Consider the following 17,239-nt stretch of genomic DNA (forward strand, 5'->3'; position numbering starts at 1 on the left):
TTTCTTGTGGCCTGCACTCTTCTCACTGTACTTATTTCTATGCCATTCACTAAAGCCCTTCCCCCCACCCCTTTCCCCAATACCAAGGTCCTATTGAAGGGACATTCAAAATTCCAATCACTTTTTAAGCAAAGTAATTTAGACACCTTCTATCCAAATGCTATGTGTTTGCTTGAGAGAGTTTGGGAGCGGGAACATGCCTTTCATTTACAGAAAGGCCCATGAAGTTGTTTATTTTCAAACAAAAGCTATTCTTGCTTTATCCTCTGCTCTATTGGTACAGCCAGGTCAAACCACAGCCAGCTTTTAAAATAATACAGTTTCTCTAAATTTGCTACCTATAAATCTTGGTTAAAAAAATTGGTTGCCAGTATATCAAATCATCACCATATACACTTTAAATATCTTACAATTTTGTCAGTTATTCCTCAACAGAGCTGAAAAATGTTTTTCTGCCATTTCTCTGAATTGCAATAAATCTTTAAGGGAGCATGCATGGTTCTTTGAGTGTTAGAAATATAAAAGGCTAAGGGGCTGCTGAATAAATCAGCCTAGAAGACGCCAGTCTCAGAACTCCTTACTTCAAGTTCTTTCCAAGGTGTATTAGTGGGGTAAACTACATTGTGCTGCAATGTTAAGAAATCTTGGTGGCTTTACACAGCAAAATTTATTTTCCACTAAGGCAAAAACGTATTTCTCTGTGAGTCTGGGTGACACTGGGATGACTATCCTCCTGTGGCAGGGGGAGAGAGAGTAGAAAACTGAGCAGAAGATTTACTGGCTCAGCCTGAAAGTCTGTATGTCACTGCAAACTCATGTATTGTACAGGACTGCAGAATCATAAGCCTCAGGTCCCACCTAACAGCCGTAGTCTTGTTACAGAACTCAGGTTCAGCTGCTCACTTCTCAAAAGCCAATAATTCAAGAGGCAAGTGTCAGTAGAAAGGAAAGATGCTTTAATCAGAAAAGTGGCCAAGCTGGGGAGAAGGTGGGTTCATGTACAGAGATCAACTCCAAAGATTCTGTTCAGCCATGACAGTTTTTACAGGGAAAAATGGGGGAAGAATCTCAGTGAATCATCGAGGCAGGAGGTTGGGTTCTGCATCATTCTCCATGGAGTGCAGACTGGCTAACTCTCTCTCTAGATGTTATCTTGCCTGTGTGATCCACCTGCTGGGTTGCCAAGGGGGCTACTGGGGGAAGAGAGCTAGTCATTTTTTTAACTACTTCATTCTTCATTCTTACTTCTTTTTATCTAGGAGAAGAGTCAACAGGTTAGGCAAGGCATGGTGTGTGTTCAGGAGAGCATAAGTCAGGAGTCAGGTTAAATTGCCTACTGATCTCATTCCTATAATTAGGTTCTTTTAAGGTTAGAGGGGAACAGAAATGGGCAAATAGGAAAGGGGCAAAAGAGCTGCTATAAGGCTGGGGCCCAGGAAGGAAATAAGAACTGATATTGGGAAATCCTAGATGGATATCTGGAAAAGGGGAGGAGATTGTATAAGGAAGTAGAGAAATCCTAAGCCACTGGAAGGTATTTCTTTATTCTCATAAGCTATCACAGGACATTTTACTATGACAGCCTTCTGTAGGATGAAGCCTGTAATGAGATGAAAAGAGTTTCTTGAGAAATGGAAAGAAGCCAGTGCATATTCTGTGCTCCATAGCTTGGAGAGGAAAGGGAAGACGGATATGGCAGTGGTTTGAAGGATGCCAAAACTTCACACTTTGAAGTTAAAAAAAAAAAAAAAACTACCAAATAACATAGTGCTTACCAAATGAAGTACTGTGAGAGGAGTAACAGCAGTATTCATTCAGTCAGTGTGGATTAATGGCTACTATCCTGTCTCCTGAGCAGAGAGCTTTACTAAAATAACCTCTTAGTTTCATTTTGTGCTAACAACTCTACCAGCTACCCTAATTAATTGCCCAAAAACTGTTAATAACCATGTCATCATAGACCATCATGTAAATGAGCTTTAAAAAGTAAAATCTGAAGAGCAATCTTGCCATTCATTTATCTGAACTAATTATAATGTAGGAATAATTCTCACAGCAGGTGAAAACCGAGAAAAGCATGCTTTTGCAGGAAAGCAAAACATTTTAGATCTGACATCAAAATTTTGGAAGAAACAAAGAGCTTCCTTTTTTGCAAGGAAGGGTGTTTTAAGTTTGTTGTTTTTGTTATAATCACATTTTTAATGAAGTATTTGTAAAAATTCAAAAAGATGTGGAAGATTGAGCTACTAAGCTTTTTTAATGGTAATGAAATATATCCTATTCTCATTTTATTTTCATGAGGAGATTACTTCCAGAATCAACAAGGCAAAGAAGGTGTTACACTTGAGAATCAATGGATATTAATAAACTGATTGGTTGCTTTGTTTTAGTGCCACTATAATTCATAGCTATAAAGTGTAAAATATATCATTTGTTAGAAAGGCAGCCTGGTGTAGAGAAAAACAATCTGCAGAGGTTCACATCCTGATGCACACTTTTTAGCTGTAGGAGTTTGGGTTTGCTACTTTTTACCTCATGGAGCCACAGGGTGTATAATTCGTTTGAAGACAAACTATTATGGTATATAATGGGCCACTTTTCATTCTTGACATATGGTATTTATTGCAGCTATTACTTTTTTTTTCCTATGGAATATTTTCTCTTATTTTTCACCACTGTAACTTTGTTTATTCACATTTTCTTGAGTTTTATTGCTTTATTTTTGAGAGAGAATCCTGTATTCATAAACTGATTTGTCATATTATGTTAAAAAGTGTTCAAAATGATTTCAAAGGAGAAAATATTTGGGAACTTTTAAGAATAGTCTGAGTAAGAAAAAAAAACCTTAAAACTCTTTCTACAAGCAGGGGGTCGTTTTAAAGTCTGTGTCTCGTGAAATCAATTTTCAAAAAATTTATTTTGCCACTTGTGAGAAAAGTTGCAGAGTCAGCACAGATGGAAGAAAAGCGCTATATCAAAAAGAAAATTATTAAAGTTAGATAGAAAAGGAAGAATCTCATGAACTTCATGTATATTGCCTATTTTGACCTGGAGTAGATACAGAGTAGAAAAGCAGAAGGAATCCTAAGCCACAGATAGATTTTTCTTTATTTTTAATAAACTATCAGTGGAGATTTTACTGTGATATGCTTCTGTAGGATTTTGTCTTCATGTTGATACCAGCAAATAAAAAATTCGGGGATTGGCATAGGCTTACTAATAACTTAATCCATTCAACTTCATATTCCATAAAGTGTTAATATCTTTTATTAAGAAGAGTTATCCAAAACTTGTAAATAAACCAGAGGTTGCCTGAATGACTTTGCAATGCCATTGTTTAACAGACTCACCCAAGAACTCTTTAATTTTATTGGGGAATGCACCTGTGTTGACTTAACTATTTGCTGCTCAAGGGTTTTTCACTCTTTTCCACTTACATGTTAACTTGTGTGCTTCTGGCGGGTAGAAAAGATGTCAAATGTTATAGCCTTATTTCTCTACAGGACATTACACGGTTTTGTATCTATTAGCAAATCTATTTCAGCATTTCTTTAACTGAGTGATTAATGTTAAAAAATTATGCTGACACTTGTTACAGAATGGTAAGGAAGATTTTATTCAAGAGACTACTGCAGTGAGGTTTTGCAATAGCTGAGAGAGTGATTGGGCTCAATACTGAATACAAGGAAAAGTGGGAATTTATAGCCAAGGAGGAGGGAGGGAGAGTTGGTGAATAGAAAATTAATCAAGGAGATATCAAGGCTAGGGGGGATTCTTGCTAAACTGACTAAACAGGGTTCATGCTGGTCAGAAGAGGGTGATCAGATCTTACTAGATGGAGGTGGGGGGATGGACTCAAGGAATTTGCTCAGATATTGAGGGTGATCAGATGCTGAGCGTGGCGGTTCCTTCTAAGCTGACTTAGCAGAATTCTTGCTACAAATGGGTGCTGCAGGCCTGACTAAACTAAAGTGCAGGGTCAAGGCATAGAGGTCTTAGAGGAGGCTGACTAGAATTAGATCAAAGAGGGAGCCTCTGTCTTATATGCCTCTGTTTCTCAAAATCTCCTTTGAACTAGGTTTTCCATCCGACCTCTTCCTTCATTAATGAATTAATAGAATCTTTGCTAATGTTCATTTTATATTTACATGCGAGTCATGTTTTGAATATTTTGGAAATTATGCTTTAACCCCTCAATCATGAGCTCATTCTCATGTGAAGGTTTTTGAAATATACCTTTCAAAGTTGGGAAGGAGATAATGTCCTTCCACAGTAGACTGATCCAACTCTGTGCTACTAATCAGTTTTGTAACCGATGAGAGCATTGTTGTACACGTATAGTAAGTGTCAGCATCTTCATAAGAATGTGTTCCATTAGGCAGTAACATATCAAAAGTTTCTCTTAAGAGCAATTCCACATTTCAATACTTTAGGAGATAGGGATTGTCACAAATGAGCTAAGAAAAAGCATTTTACTTTTATGTGCTCTGCAAATGTAAGATATGACTTGATTCAAGTGATGATATCCTGCTTAGGTTAAGTGGTCTATTTTTTAACAACACTTTAATAAGAAGAACAGCTTAGTGGAAATATGATAAGCTATTCTTAGCGTTTGCGTTGCCAGTAAACATGATTTTGGAAGATGAGGTAGAGATGAGATAGTGATGAGCAGAGCAAATATTATTTTATTTTTCCGGTGCTTTATATTCCACTTCTTCTTCTTCCTTTCACGTATTTGTCTGGGTCCAAACAAGAAAGAAAGTGTGTAGTTGGAGGAGAATTAGTTGTAAAGAAACTGCTTATAAAGGTGTGAACATGATATAAAGAAAGCACAAGTGATGCTGAAACCTGTGACAGTGGGTGTCTGTTACCCAGTGAGAGGGCACCCAATAGGTGCTGGAACTTTGGGCTGAGGGAGTTAGTTGACCCTGAGGGAGGGGACTGTGGGAATGAATAGCATGACTTTGCTCTCCTCCTTTCTCCATCTCCTGGGGGTTCTCCAAATTGGCTAAATCCAACCAGAAACCAGAAGATAAAGTTGCACATTGATGTAGCCCATATTTGTCAGCCTCCTGGGGCACAGGATAGGGCAAAGATGGAGCTATAAGATAACACAGAAGATGTCCTGCACATCTGGTAAATATTCAGCAGGGAAGCTACCTGCTAGATTGGAGAAGCCAAGTCCGGAAATCTTTTCTGCCTGGTATCAGAGGTTTGTGTGATCCATGGTTTGGACCAAGAGAACGTTTAGTATTGAGTGAGAGCATTTCTGTCCAAATAAGGAACAAGGTCTGGAAGGTAGCAGTCAGTAAAGTCAGGGAGATGCAGGTAGGTGTTTTTGAACACAGGTGGTTGAACTGAATTAACATTCTGGAAACAATTAACTAGGGGGGAGTGGGATAATCCATTTAACTTGTCTAGTTTTACATTTCTTTGTGTGTAAAATTAGACAGTCGTAATAGAATGAATGTTTTATCTTCATATAATTTTAAATGGGAAAATAAAAACAGGATCACACTTTTTCAGCAGTTTTTATATTGACTTACTTCAAAGAATTGTTTTTCAGAAGAGCAGCTAAAACAGCATTTTTTCTATCCTCATATTATTATTTATCAATGAATTCTCCCTGAAGGAGGCTATCAACACCAGATTGTTAGGGTCACTTTAATCAGAGCTGTAATGATCTACTTTACTCTATGAGGTTGATATTTACTCTCTATAGAATGAGGAGGCAAGAAGTGATAAAAATGGTCAGCTGCAAGAATGAAGCATTTATATCCAAATGGAGGGGAAAATCTTTATTTTGATTAGATATTCCTCTCAAGTATAAAGGAAAAGGTCTATATGTTATGGTATAATGTTATAAGTCATAATTCTACTTATTACTTTAAAATGTATATCTCAGAAATAACTAAAAAGAAATAAAGGAAAAGGTAAGTTAGAGTCTCCATTACAAAGGAAGCAACTCAAGGTTAAGTAATTGGAATGTGTAGGAGTTGACCCAAAGGGAGAATGAGGGGATTGGTATTTAACCTGAGGCATTTCTAGCCTTGGGGCTGGAAGACCCTCTCTTGCATTTCACCATGGAGATTGGTATGTACAGCTTGATTGTCACAGTCAAGTGCGTGTTTGGCTTGCTCTCCAGCTCGCATGCCTCTGTTGATTACTGGCAGCTTGAAATTGTCCTGACAGGGAATGAGGGCTCTTGATTAATCCCTGTGCACAGTATCAACATATTATTGATTCATTATCAGCACATCGTGTTTCATTTCCCAGCAGCAGGCATGGGTTGAAGGCAAATGTGATTTCCAAACAGACGCAACACAATGAACCTCCAAGTTGGGTAACTAATGTTCTTTTTCGGGGTAAGGTCCTTCCACTACATAAAACACAGAAAGTATTTCTTTTCTCTAGAGGAGAACTGTAGAGTTGAACAGCTCCAGTTTAACAACTATAAAGTAATCTGGCTTATCTTATTATTTACATGTTTAGTTATAAAAGCATTAGATAAACAAGTTCTCTAGATTGGAGTGCATTAGATATTAAGCACTTTATTATACAGCTTTTATTTATATCATTGTTAAATACATAGCTTTAAAGAGACATGTAAACATTGATTTATTTATTAATCATTCACTTGTTTATTTAACAGTCCATCTACTGAGACTTACTATATTAGGTACTAGCAATACAAAGTTGAATAAGCCATGGTTAGGTTCAGAAACCACAAAGAGACCAAGAGGCAGATATGTAAAAAAATATATGTTTAGTAATATGAATACAAAGTAATGAAAGGATATTTGACTTTTCTGGTGGGATTTCAGAGAAAGCTGTGACCGTGCCACAATTTGGGAAATGAATATGGGTTCTGCAAGAAGAAGAGGATGAGAAGAGAATTTGGGGCAGAGGAAACAGTTTGTAAGAGGGAATTACAATTTTCCTTTTGGGCACTATAAGTAGTTGAGTGTTTCTGAAGCATACATTTCAAAAGGGAAGTGATGAGCTGTTAGGCTACAAGAGTAGGTGAGGGCCAGTTTTTTTTTTTTTTTTGAGGGTCCATCTTACATACAAGGCTGGTTAAACTTACATACCAAGCTGGTTAAGGCTTGTTCAGTTTAACCAGGCTTAACCCTGTTCAGAATAGGGTTCTGAAGAGTGGAATCAGACCTGCATGTTCTAAGATCACCCTGATGCCTTTGCGTGTTATAGAATTGGAATTAAGGATCCTAGTCAGTCTATTAAAACAGGACCATTGAGGAAATGCCTTGACAGTGGCAATTGGGATGAAAAGGGAGAACCCAGCAGGTATCTAAGAGATACAGTCAGAGGGACTTAGCTTAAAATGGATGTTGGGAATAAAAGAGTTTTGAGGGTGACTCACAGGACTCTGTCTTATGTCTTTGCCCTACCAACTGAGGTAGGAAAAAGCAGTAGAAAAATACAATTGTGGTGGTGGAAAGCAGGGGCAAGAGATGGTCTGGAGAGGAATAGTAATTGGGGATGTTTTCACCTGGTTGACTTTAAGGGGTGAGTATTTAGTAGACCACTGGATCTTTAAGTCTGACACTCAGGCATAGGAATTCAGCTAGGTAATGGAAAAAGTTCAAACCACAGACAGAAGTGATAATTGTATGTATTACACTAAGCTATTGTAGTAAAGGCTCTGTCTCAAAGACCAGCTCAAAGAGTGTAGGTAAAGTCAGAAGATAATTTGTTGCAATTCTACAGGTTAACTGTCCTCAGTCTTCACTTTTTTTATTAAGTTGTATCGATCATATCTTCATTTAAAAAATAAGACCGCAAGTATCTGATCACTGAAAATGAGGCTTTCGCTAATGTACTATTTCTTAATTTTTTTTTTTTTTTTTTTTGCGGTACGCGGGCCTCTCACCGCTGTGGCTTCTCCCGCTGCGGAGCACAGGCTCTGGACGCGCAGGCTCAGCGGCCATGGCTCACGGGCCCAGCCGCTCCGCGGCATGTGGGATCTTCCTGGACCGGGGCACGAACCCGTGTCCCTTGCATCGGCAGGCAGACTCTCAACCACTGCGCCACCAGGGAAGCCCTATTTCTTACTTTTTAAAAAGCTTTTCATTTTGAAATACTTTTAGGCTTTCATAGATGTTGCAAAAATAGTACAGAGGATTTTCATGTGTCTTTCATCCAGCTTTTGCCCATGATATTACCTGAGAAAATACTATAATTATCAAAATAAGGAAATTGTTATTACTAAAACATGATTAACTGAACTGCAGAAGTTATTAAAATTTCATCAATTTTCACACACTCATTGGTTTGTTACTGTGGTTGTTTTGGTGTGTATAGTCCTATGAAATTTTTGCATGCACATAGGTTCATGCAACTACTACAATCGTCAGGATTTAGAAGAGTTCCATCACTCCCCAAACTCCTTCTATCAATTTAGAGTCATCCTTCCCCCCATTCCACCTTCTAAGGAATGGAATCCTACAGTACATAACCTTTCAAGAATGACATTCTTCTCTTGGTCTAAGGCCTTTGAGATTCATCCAAGTTGTTATGAGTACCAGGAGCCAGCCCTTTTAAATGAAAAGTTAAACCCCACTTGCAAGGTCTGTCTCTGGCCTGCAGTTACTTTGGGGTTTTGGTCATTCTAGTTAGTCATGATTAATAAATGGTAATGCTTCACTTATCTCTCTGAGATTGAAATTTAACCATAACATTCACATGCAAAGAGCCAGGAGGTCACTCCATGGAGGCAGCCTTAGTGGTACCAGCAGAATGCCTCACCTGGAATTACACAGAAGCCAAAATAAGGAGTGGGTGGAGGCAATTCTCAGAATCTAGATACCTCAGAGATGGTGACACATAGGACGTGTGTTTCCTGTGACTACCTGAGGCGAGGGGCGCTTACTGGCTACAGCCCACCCAAATGATAAGAACTGAGTTTCAGAGCCTGGCAAGAAAGCATGTGATAGGGCTTCTGGCCATGTGGACTGAGATTAGAGCATCTCTGGTGCCCCTGTAGGTCCTGGTCTTCTCTGAGAAACTGGCAAGTGCCTGTGAACAGTACCTATACTTGGCCTGCAGCAGACAATTTCCTTTGCAAGTATAAATAAACAGTCGATCCTGCAACTGTGCAGCAAAGTTGCTTTTGCAACTGCCGGATGTGCTGGGCAAGGTTTCTGGCTGCCAAGCCATGTGGCTCTCAGACTACATGCAGGAGAGCAGACTCCCATAGCGAGAGAGGCCCTATGTTCCATTTGCAGGGCTGCCTATGAAGTTGAATGACAGGCTATCTGTACTTCTGTCTTTGCTGCCTTTTAAACCTCTTAAATCCAGGGCTTGAAAGCTTCTGCTTTGGATTAGTCATCCAAAACATGATATTGATCCACAGAATGATCAAAAGCTTGGTGAACAGCTAGAAACTTGCAAAGCGTGCAAACTGTTGGTGAAGAACATTCAATAGGTGGCTTCTGAAATAAATGAGTGGAGGTGAGGCCGTATAGGAACTGTGATTATCTTATTTTCCCATTTTGATCCTAGGTATTGAGCTCTGAAAGTGAGGGTTGACATTAAAACTATAGACAAATTGCCTGATGGGGGAATGACAAACACCTACAACTTTGTAAGCTGAGGAAGGATGTAGACATGTAGAGGAGGGATGGAAGATAAAATACATCTTTGCACATCGACAGCCTCGAGAGGTGAAAAACCTACTCCAGGGTGTGCATTATTTGTCAGCTGTTCACTGGGAGTTACAAAGTAATGATTATCATTTATCATCATTGTATACCTTTTTTCAACAAAGTGTCAAGACCATAGCAGAAGCTTAATAAATCTGTGTTGAACGGCATGAAGCCTTCTTGACTTCCTAAGGTGGGGTCACGTGGCCCTATAGGCACGTGTTTCAGCTTCAGAGCAGTGATGACATTCCACGCTATTGGCCTCTTTACTTGTCGATTTCACCAGGTTGTAGGCAACTTGAAGGCAAGGACAGTGTTATGTCCACTGATGGATTCCTCCATGTCAGTCACAGTGCCTGGCCTGTGACAGGTGGTCCATAAATATTTGTTGAATTGATTGAGGCATGAATAGAAAGCACACACTATAGCCACTGAGTCACTGTCTTCAAACCTTTCCCTGTATGTGTCGCTCCATAAAATGAAAAATAGCTCACTTAATACATTTATTTGTTCATGTACACTTAGTTTTATTCCCCCAGTTCTACTATTTATAAACTTTGTGATCATTGGCAAGTGATGAATGCCTCCTAGCCTCGTTTTCTTCCTTTTGATGGGGTAAAAATCCTTGTTCTTCTAAGTTTCGGGGGAGAACAAATCAGGTAATAAAATTAAAAAGAATGTGGGGGGAGGTTTTGGGAGTAGCATATGAGGGCTTTATTTACATTTCATTTCAAGTCATTCATTTGTACCTTATTTTCCTGCTACTAATGATGTTAATGGTTGGTTAGGATAAAAATATCACTTTTCAACCATTTTCCTACCACCCCAAACTGTAGATTATCTCCCATTTCTAATTAGATTATACTATAGCTCATAAACTGAGGATATACATAAATCAATCCTCAAAGATATTGAAATTCTCACAATTATTCAAAGTTCTTGGCTTCATCGGATATATCAAGTCCTGAATTCTAAGAATAGGTAAACGTTTTAGAGTAAGAGGGAAAGGGTTGTTTTTTCCAGAAAACCTATCTGCATGCTTGTAGGAGATGACCTGAGAGGATCAGAATTTGTATTCCCCCAACAAACTTGACATAAATAAAAATTTGAGACAATTGACATCCACTAAATACAACTTCGTTAAAAGAATTACATGGGCAGTTGGATAAAGATAGGAGAACTTGACCTTGAGCATTTACTACGTAATTTTGCCATCTATATTGACTGAAAATCAGCAGAAAGACAAAAGCATACACATCCAGAATACTTAACCATCAATTTAGGGCCATTCACGTGCTGTTCAGAGAAGTGAGATATTAATTCTATGAGAATTCCTCAAAGTTTATTTTCCAGAATTTCTGCAACTTGGTCATAGGCTTTCACAGTGAAGGAAATTAGTTAAAAGGACAAAAATAATGAAAGCAGTTGGGGATCAGCTTGACTGTGAGCACAGTGAGTCTGGACCCCATTCCATGTGCAGTGTAGAGTCACGGAAGATATTGGTCTGTGGAGGGACACGATGAAAACAATATTTTAGTGACATCAATCTGGTGGTAAAGTCCTCAGCTGATGTGAGCTGGAGCCAGTTGATCTGTCACAAGTCATCCATCGTGCCACTAGTATAATACCAAGATAAGATCTTGATCTAGATTAAGAGCAGCCAAAAGTAGAGATGAAAACAAGACTTGTGAGGAAGCATCTGTTGCTCGTTCTGAGAGAGCCGTGGAATGCTTTGAACTTGGAAAAAGTGGGTTATATGCTTTCCTATTTATGATGTTTCACAGTGCGTTCAAAGCTATTTTTTTTAAAGTATGTATGTATATGTTTTTCTACCAAGAATGAATTTTACGTTGTTATTTCTATTCTCATGGATTCTTCAAGTCCTTACATGCGTCCTTACTTGCATCGATGTCTCAAGTCAGATGTTGGAATCATCTGACAGTCTCTGGGGCTGTGTGGATGCTCCTGTGAATTGATCAGGTTCACCTTTCAGGTTCAGATGCTGACTTTGTGCTTCAACCTAGCCTTCTACAGCTGTTGAACATGTAAGTTATTCAATCTAAACACCCGTTTCAAAATGGACCATACAGTAGTATTGCCACAGTTTAACAGGAACATTAGAAAAACCTTATTGGTAGACTCAGATCCCACTTTTGTAAAATCTCACTTTCGTAGCATCACACTTTTGTAGATCTCGCTTTTGCAGAATCTTTTTATTTTACAATACCTCATAATAAAGAAAAAGTCGATAAATGGTGACAGAAACATGAGAGTATTGCTTTTGTTGGAGATGTTGTAACAAATTCAAACATATATTATGATCCACCTTAATTGAGACTCATTCCCAATAAAGCAAATACAATCTAGTTATCAATAGTATCAACAGTGTAATATCTGCACTGCCAGTGAGCATGGACATGTCTGTTTTTGAAGGTAATAGCCGTTTGTAATGAACCACTATGGTAAGGACATACCTCTCTTGCCCTTAGATGTCCAGACCGCAACTGCATTCAAAGCAACATGGCCATTCAGGTTTACAAAAGAATTATTCTTTCTGATGGTTAACGTAGAAAAAAATCAGAAGTTATTTTGAAACTTGGGGCATAGATATTGAATTAGTTCTAATGGAATCAATATACAGAAAAAAATAGACGAGTGATACTGTGAAGAAATGTATAGGTATGAGAGTAGATATCAGCAAAGGTACAAGAAATTTTAGTTAGAGGGAAACTATTGAAAGCAGAGATTCTGAAGTGTGAGAAGTTATAAGGCAATGAAAGCTCATCTTGCATCTTGATGATTTTAAAATCATCAAATGATCAAATGATCATACGAGTCCATATTACATGGGCTCGTATGTGGATTTTTACCATTCCTCGGGTGACCAGCTTGTCCCAGCTGTCCTGGGACTTTCTCAGTTCAGCACTGAAGGCCCCATATCCTGGAAAAACCCTCATTGGTCACCCAAAATCTTAGTGTGTACATTCCTAAATGACACAAACATAGGTCTGCTTCCTCCTTCACTTCACCTCCTCCATTTTCTTTCCTGTGTGGAATTCACTGGCACATCAGCGCCCCCACGATAATGACTGATACCTCTGATTCGAAATGGCTGTTGATGGTTGAAAGCCTCCCAAGTAATAATGCCAGGTAATGGAAACAAGAAGTAATTTTTGCGCATAGATTTCCATTTATATAGCACTTCCCAACGTGGGCCTCACGTTGATATAAATATTCCTTAACACTCTTCGAAACCTTTAAACTGAAAACTGCGTCCAGTTGTATTTAATCTGATATTTAACAGCTGATTGGATTTGTAGCCTTGAGAGGCAAGGGAGGGAGGGAAAGTTTATTTGACTAAAATTTAATAATAGCAACTTCGGGATAAAATTTCATATTTTAAAATCTGAGTTGTTGGAGACACCTTCAGATGTGCTAAAAGTACTAAAATAGATGCAATCTGGTAGCCTGTCAGGAAAGCCAACACAAAGAAACCGCTGGGTCAGGCGCACAGCTGTTTGTGGAGGGCATTAAATTTTTTTACAGTCTTTCCCATAGGCCAATATGCTCTTGTGCATTGATTTATATTTTAATAATGACAGACTTCACTGGCATGAGCATTTCAGTTCTTCAGAAATTAGATAAAATCATAATGTCGACCCAGGCTAGAAGGTGGAGGGAATTAGCATTTTGCAGCATTCATTAGCTTATTTGCCCTCACTTATTTGTGATCAAATAAATGGAAGATGCTTAGTGCAGCCGCATACAGGGCTATGAGTATCCTTCAATTGTACGATATGACATTGATGTTTCTAATGTGTGTAAATTCAATAGCTTTGCCTTGATTTTAAAAGTATGGTTTTAAAAACAGTGGTTCGGTTTAGATCACTAGGGTAAGCAATGAACAAAGGAAGCTACCAGATGTAAAACATAACATTGAAAGGACTCCTGCTGAAAGAATGCCCAAGCTTTGAAAACACTCTTAGAGAATGTACAATTATGCAAAGCTTTCTCCCTGTTTGGTACTCTAATTTCTTCCCTAGCATTTCACTGTCTCTCATCTTCATTCTGATTCGAGGTTGCCAGAAGAAACTGGTAACTTTAGCAGGTAGGCATTTCATTTTTAAATAAGTGTTTGCATTGTTTTCCAAAGCACGCAACCTCAATCTCGCTCACCGAGCTCCTCCCTGGCTCCATCCCTACCCCTGTAGCTACTGCCGTATTTGGCTCAACCTGTGCATTTTCTCCACTGTCTCCCTCTACGGTTCTCACTTTCCCTTTCCACATGGCTGCTTGGTTTGCAGAAGATGCCTTGTTACAGATGTGCTCCCTCCCCTGACAAACAATTACTCCTGTTCCCCTCAGCGGGAGGCCATTAGGACATCATCACGGGTTCTGCTAAGTCATCTCACAATCACAGTTTTGTGCAATCACCTCTCATCTGAGACTCTCCAGGCATATGCCATGCAGGGAAACTAGCAGTCACAAACGGCAGCACCTCTAGGCATATTATTTGTTATTTTGGTCCAGAGGTGTTAGAGATAATGTCTAACACACTAATGTCTGAGGGTCTCATTGGATGCTTTGACTGGCATCATTTGCAGCAAACTTGCAAAAGACTGAATGGGTTACCATGTGCTAGTTGAGAGGAGGAAAAAAAAAAAGAGGCATTTTTACATTTCCATAGCAATTACACACAATGGTTCCGAGGAGACGTGATAACAATAGTGATTTTACGAAGTTATTCTATTTGTGAAGACTTTCAACGTTCTGAGCTTTGAAGGAGGAAATTACCTGATATTAGTTATTTTCCTGGAAAATGGTTAACCAGTTACATGTTTATTTGTACTTTAATCTCACAGACCCAGCTGACGTGAAGACATAGCGTAGACCTATCTAAAATGTGTTCTTTTAAAGGAACGCAACTGAACACTCAAGGTTCTTTTTTCTTAAGGTTTCTCTGAGAGCTCTACCTATTAAATCCTCTTATTTTAATAGGTAGCATTTCACTGGGATTTCAGTTAAGTCTAAGCTCCAGATTTAATATATTATGAAATAAGTGGATTTGGGCACGATGCCACGTTAACACTTGGATTGTTTTTTATTGATTCTCAGGTTTAGCTGACGGCCGCACTGGGGTGCCGTGTGTCTTTGTGTAAAATCAAACAACGTGCTAACAAGTTAAGACTTCCACAGAGGCCCAGAAGGCAAATGAGAAAGGGGGCGCTGTTCTCCCCATCAGAAATGTCAACAGTCCATTGGTTTCTGTCGCCAGGCCAGTGTGCACAAGTTCCTTAACCTCACTTCCTCAAAGCTCCACAATGACATGACATCAATTTAAGTTCACTGATGTGAAATCCAGGCAAGATGAGTGTGAACATCTGAATTACAGGATCTTTGGAAGCAACAGTTTCATTTTTGTCTAGGACACACAGGTAATTGAACTAAGCACTGAACACAGGGTTCCAGTCTGGCACAACACAGACACTCAATAAATACTTATTCAATTGAACTGAATTGAATCCAAGAGTTGCATAGAAGCCCTGCTTTAATGAGCAGGTGAAAACTGTTTGTAACTGGAAAAGCAGGCTATTGCCACAACAACCCAAGGCTCTCCTTAAATTTTAACTAGCCAGTTGCACTTGGAAAGATGCTCCCCAAGTATACGAATTCAATGCGTTCTCTTAAGTAGCCAGATAAACGTTTCTGTTCAATGTGCCTTGTGTTGTTCATTTGCTCAGTTAACCTAATCGTCCTTGCATTTGCCTTATTTTTTCCCTGCCACTGAGAGGGAAAAAGAGAAACAGCAAACCTAGCTTTTCTCTCCCCCTGGATTCCCACAAATTCTAAAGTAGGCAAAGGGAATTTGGACTATTTATTCTGTAGTTTATCCCCATCCTCTGTTGCCTCTACTCTAAAGATTTACACACACACACACACACACACACACACACACAAAATATATATATATATATAGAGAGAGAGAGAGAGAGAGAGTTCCAATTGAGTTGGCCGAATGGTATCAGTGACATAAAAATGCAGGAGCTCTAGTCTTGTCTTCGTGCGTCTCATTTCAACTGTCAAATACAACCAACTTCTAAATCCAGTGTCTTTGAAAGACAGAGGAGGGCGGTGCACATTATTTTGTTTTATGTACGTGGAGAGTCTAAAGTCTGAAACCTCACATGAGTGTAAAGATTAACCTCTTCCTTAGAAGTCTCAAATGATTTATTGTCAATTGTTCAATCCAGTAAATATTTGCTGAGGTCCTAATATGTTTAAGACACTCTACTAGCTGCTACAGGTGGATACAAAATGGAGGAAGATAGGGTATCTGGCCCCCAAATAAAGAGGTTTAATAATTACTGTACTCAACTACATGAAATAAAACATTCATCAAATTACTGTACAGTAGTTAAAAGTCAGGTGGACCTAAGTTTGATCCCAACTCAGTACGACCCTGATGGTGCCACAGTTTCTTAGACCTCAATTTCCATATCTAAAAAAGTAGGCTCAATAATGATGACCTTTTCTTTGTAAAGATTAAATGTGCACTGCACATAAAGTACATAGCTGAGAGCATGAGGCATAAAGTTAAAATAAAGGGGGATTTATTAAATGATCTGAATTGAGGGTTTCCCCAGACAGAGGGTGAATGAGATGGGCCTGGAAATATAGCAGAGTATCGCCAGGTTTACCTAGCTCAGGTGGGTAGAAGACATTCATGCTCAAGGTTCATGCAGAGTTGCCATCATTAATCCCTAGCCCATCATTGGCCTGGACCACCCACCGGGGTGATGCTTTGAGAGCAAAGGGAAGACAGATTTGAGGGAGAGGGAACTAGTAAAACCTAAGAGAAAGCCAAGTCCAGCTGGAATTCCCTACTGGATATTTAGACAGTAAAAGACAAGGTGAAAGTTTATTCTCGATCTGAGTAATGTATTAGTGGTCCAAAGCGATTCACATCAGAGGAGTATGGGTTGGGTAGTTTAAAAAAGATATAATAGGAGAATTAGGAGTTAAACTGGATGTTTCAAGTGTTGAATCAGAGAAGGGCAGGGGAAATCAGAATGGCTTTCAGAACTGTCCCCCTTGGGAACTGGGAGCTTATAGGAAGAAGGGGAGGGCACACATTTACTGATCTTCCTGGTCTCTTCCTTGGTCAGCAGTATTCTGAGTTTGAGGTGCTTTAGGCAAAGGAAAGGAAGATTAGTCATCTCCATAGGTGCCTGGAATTCTGTTTGAAGCCCGATTTGAAATCTTCATCCATGACTAGGCTTTGATTTAGGGGAAGCACAGTGTATTCTGCGGTTTAGAAGCATAATATAATCTGCCTGTTTTAGAAGTACAGTATATTCTGCGCAGTTGGTATGGGGCCAATGCTAAGGAAAAAATAGAGCATATGATTGAAAACTCATGGGAAGTGAATACAGTACTCCAGTTTGGGAAATAACCCAAAAAAGACATAGAGAGGTAATAATGCAAAGGACAATGACTGTCAGGCTGAAGAGGTATGTTTAATTCAGAAGTGAAAGGGGTGCTCTTGGATATTACTGAGAGGCACAGAGAAATCATCA

Source organism: Globicephala melas, chromosome 4, assembly GCF_963455315.2.
Source record: "Globicephala melas chromosome 4, mGloMel1.2, whole genome shotgun sequence".
Lineage (NCBI taxonomy): Eukaryota > Metazoa > Chordata > Mammalia > Artiodactyla > Delphinidae > Globicephala > Globicephala melas.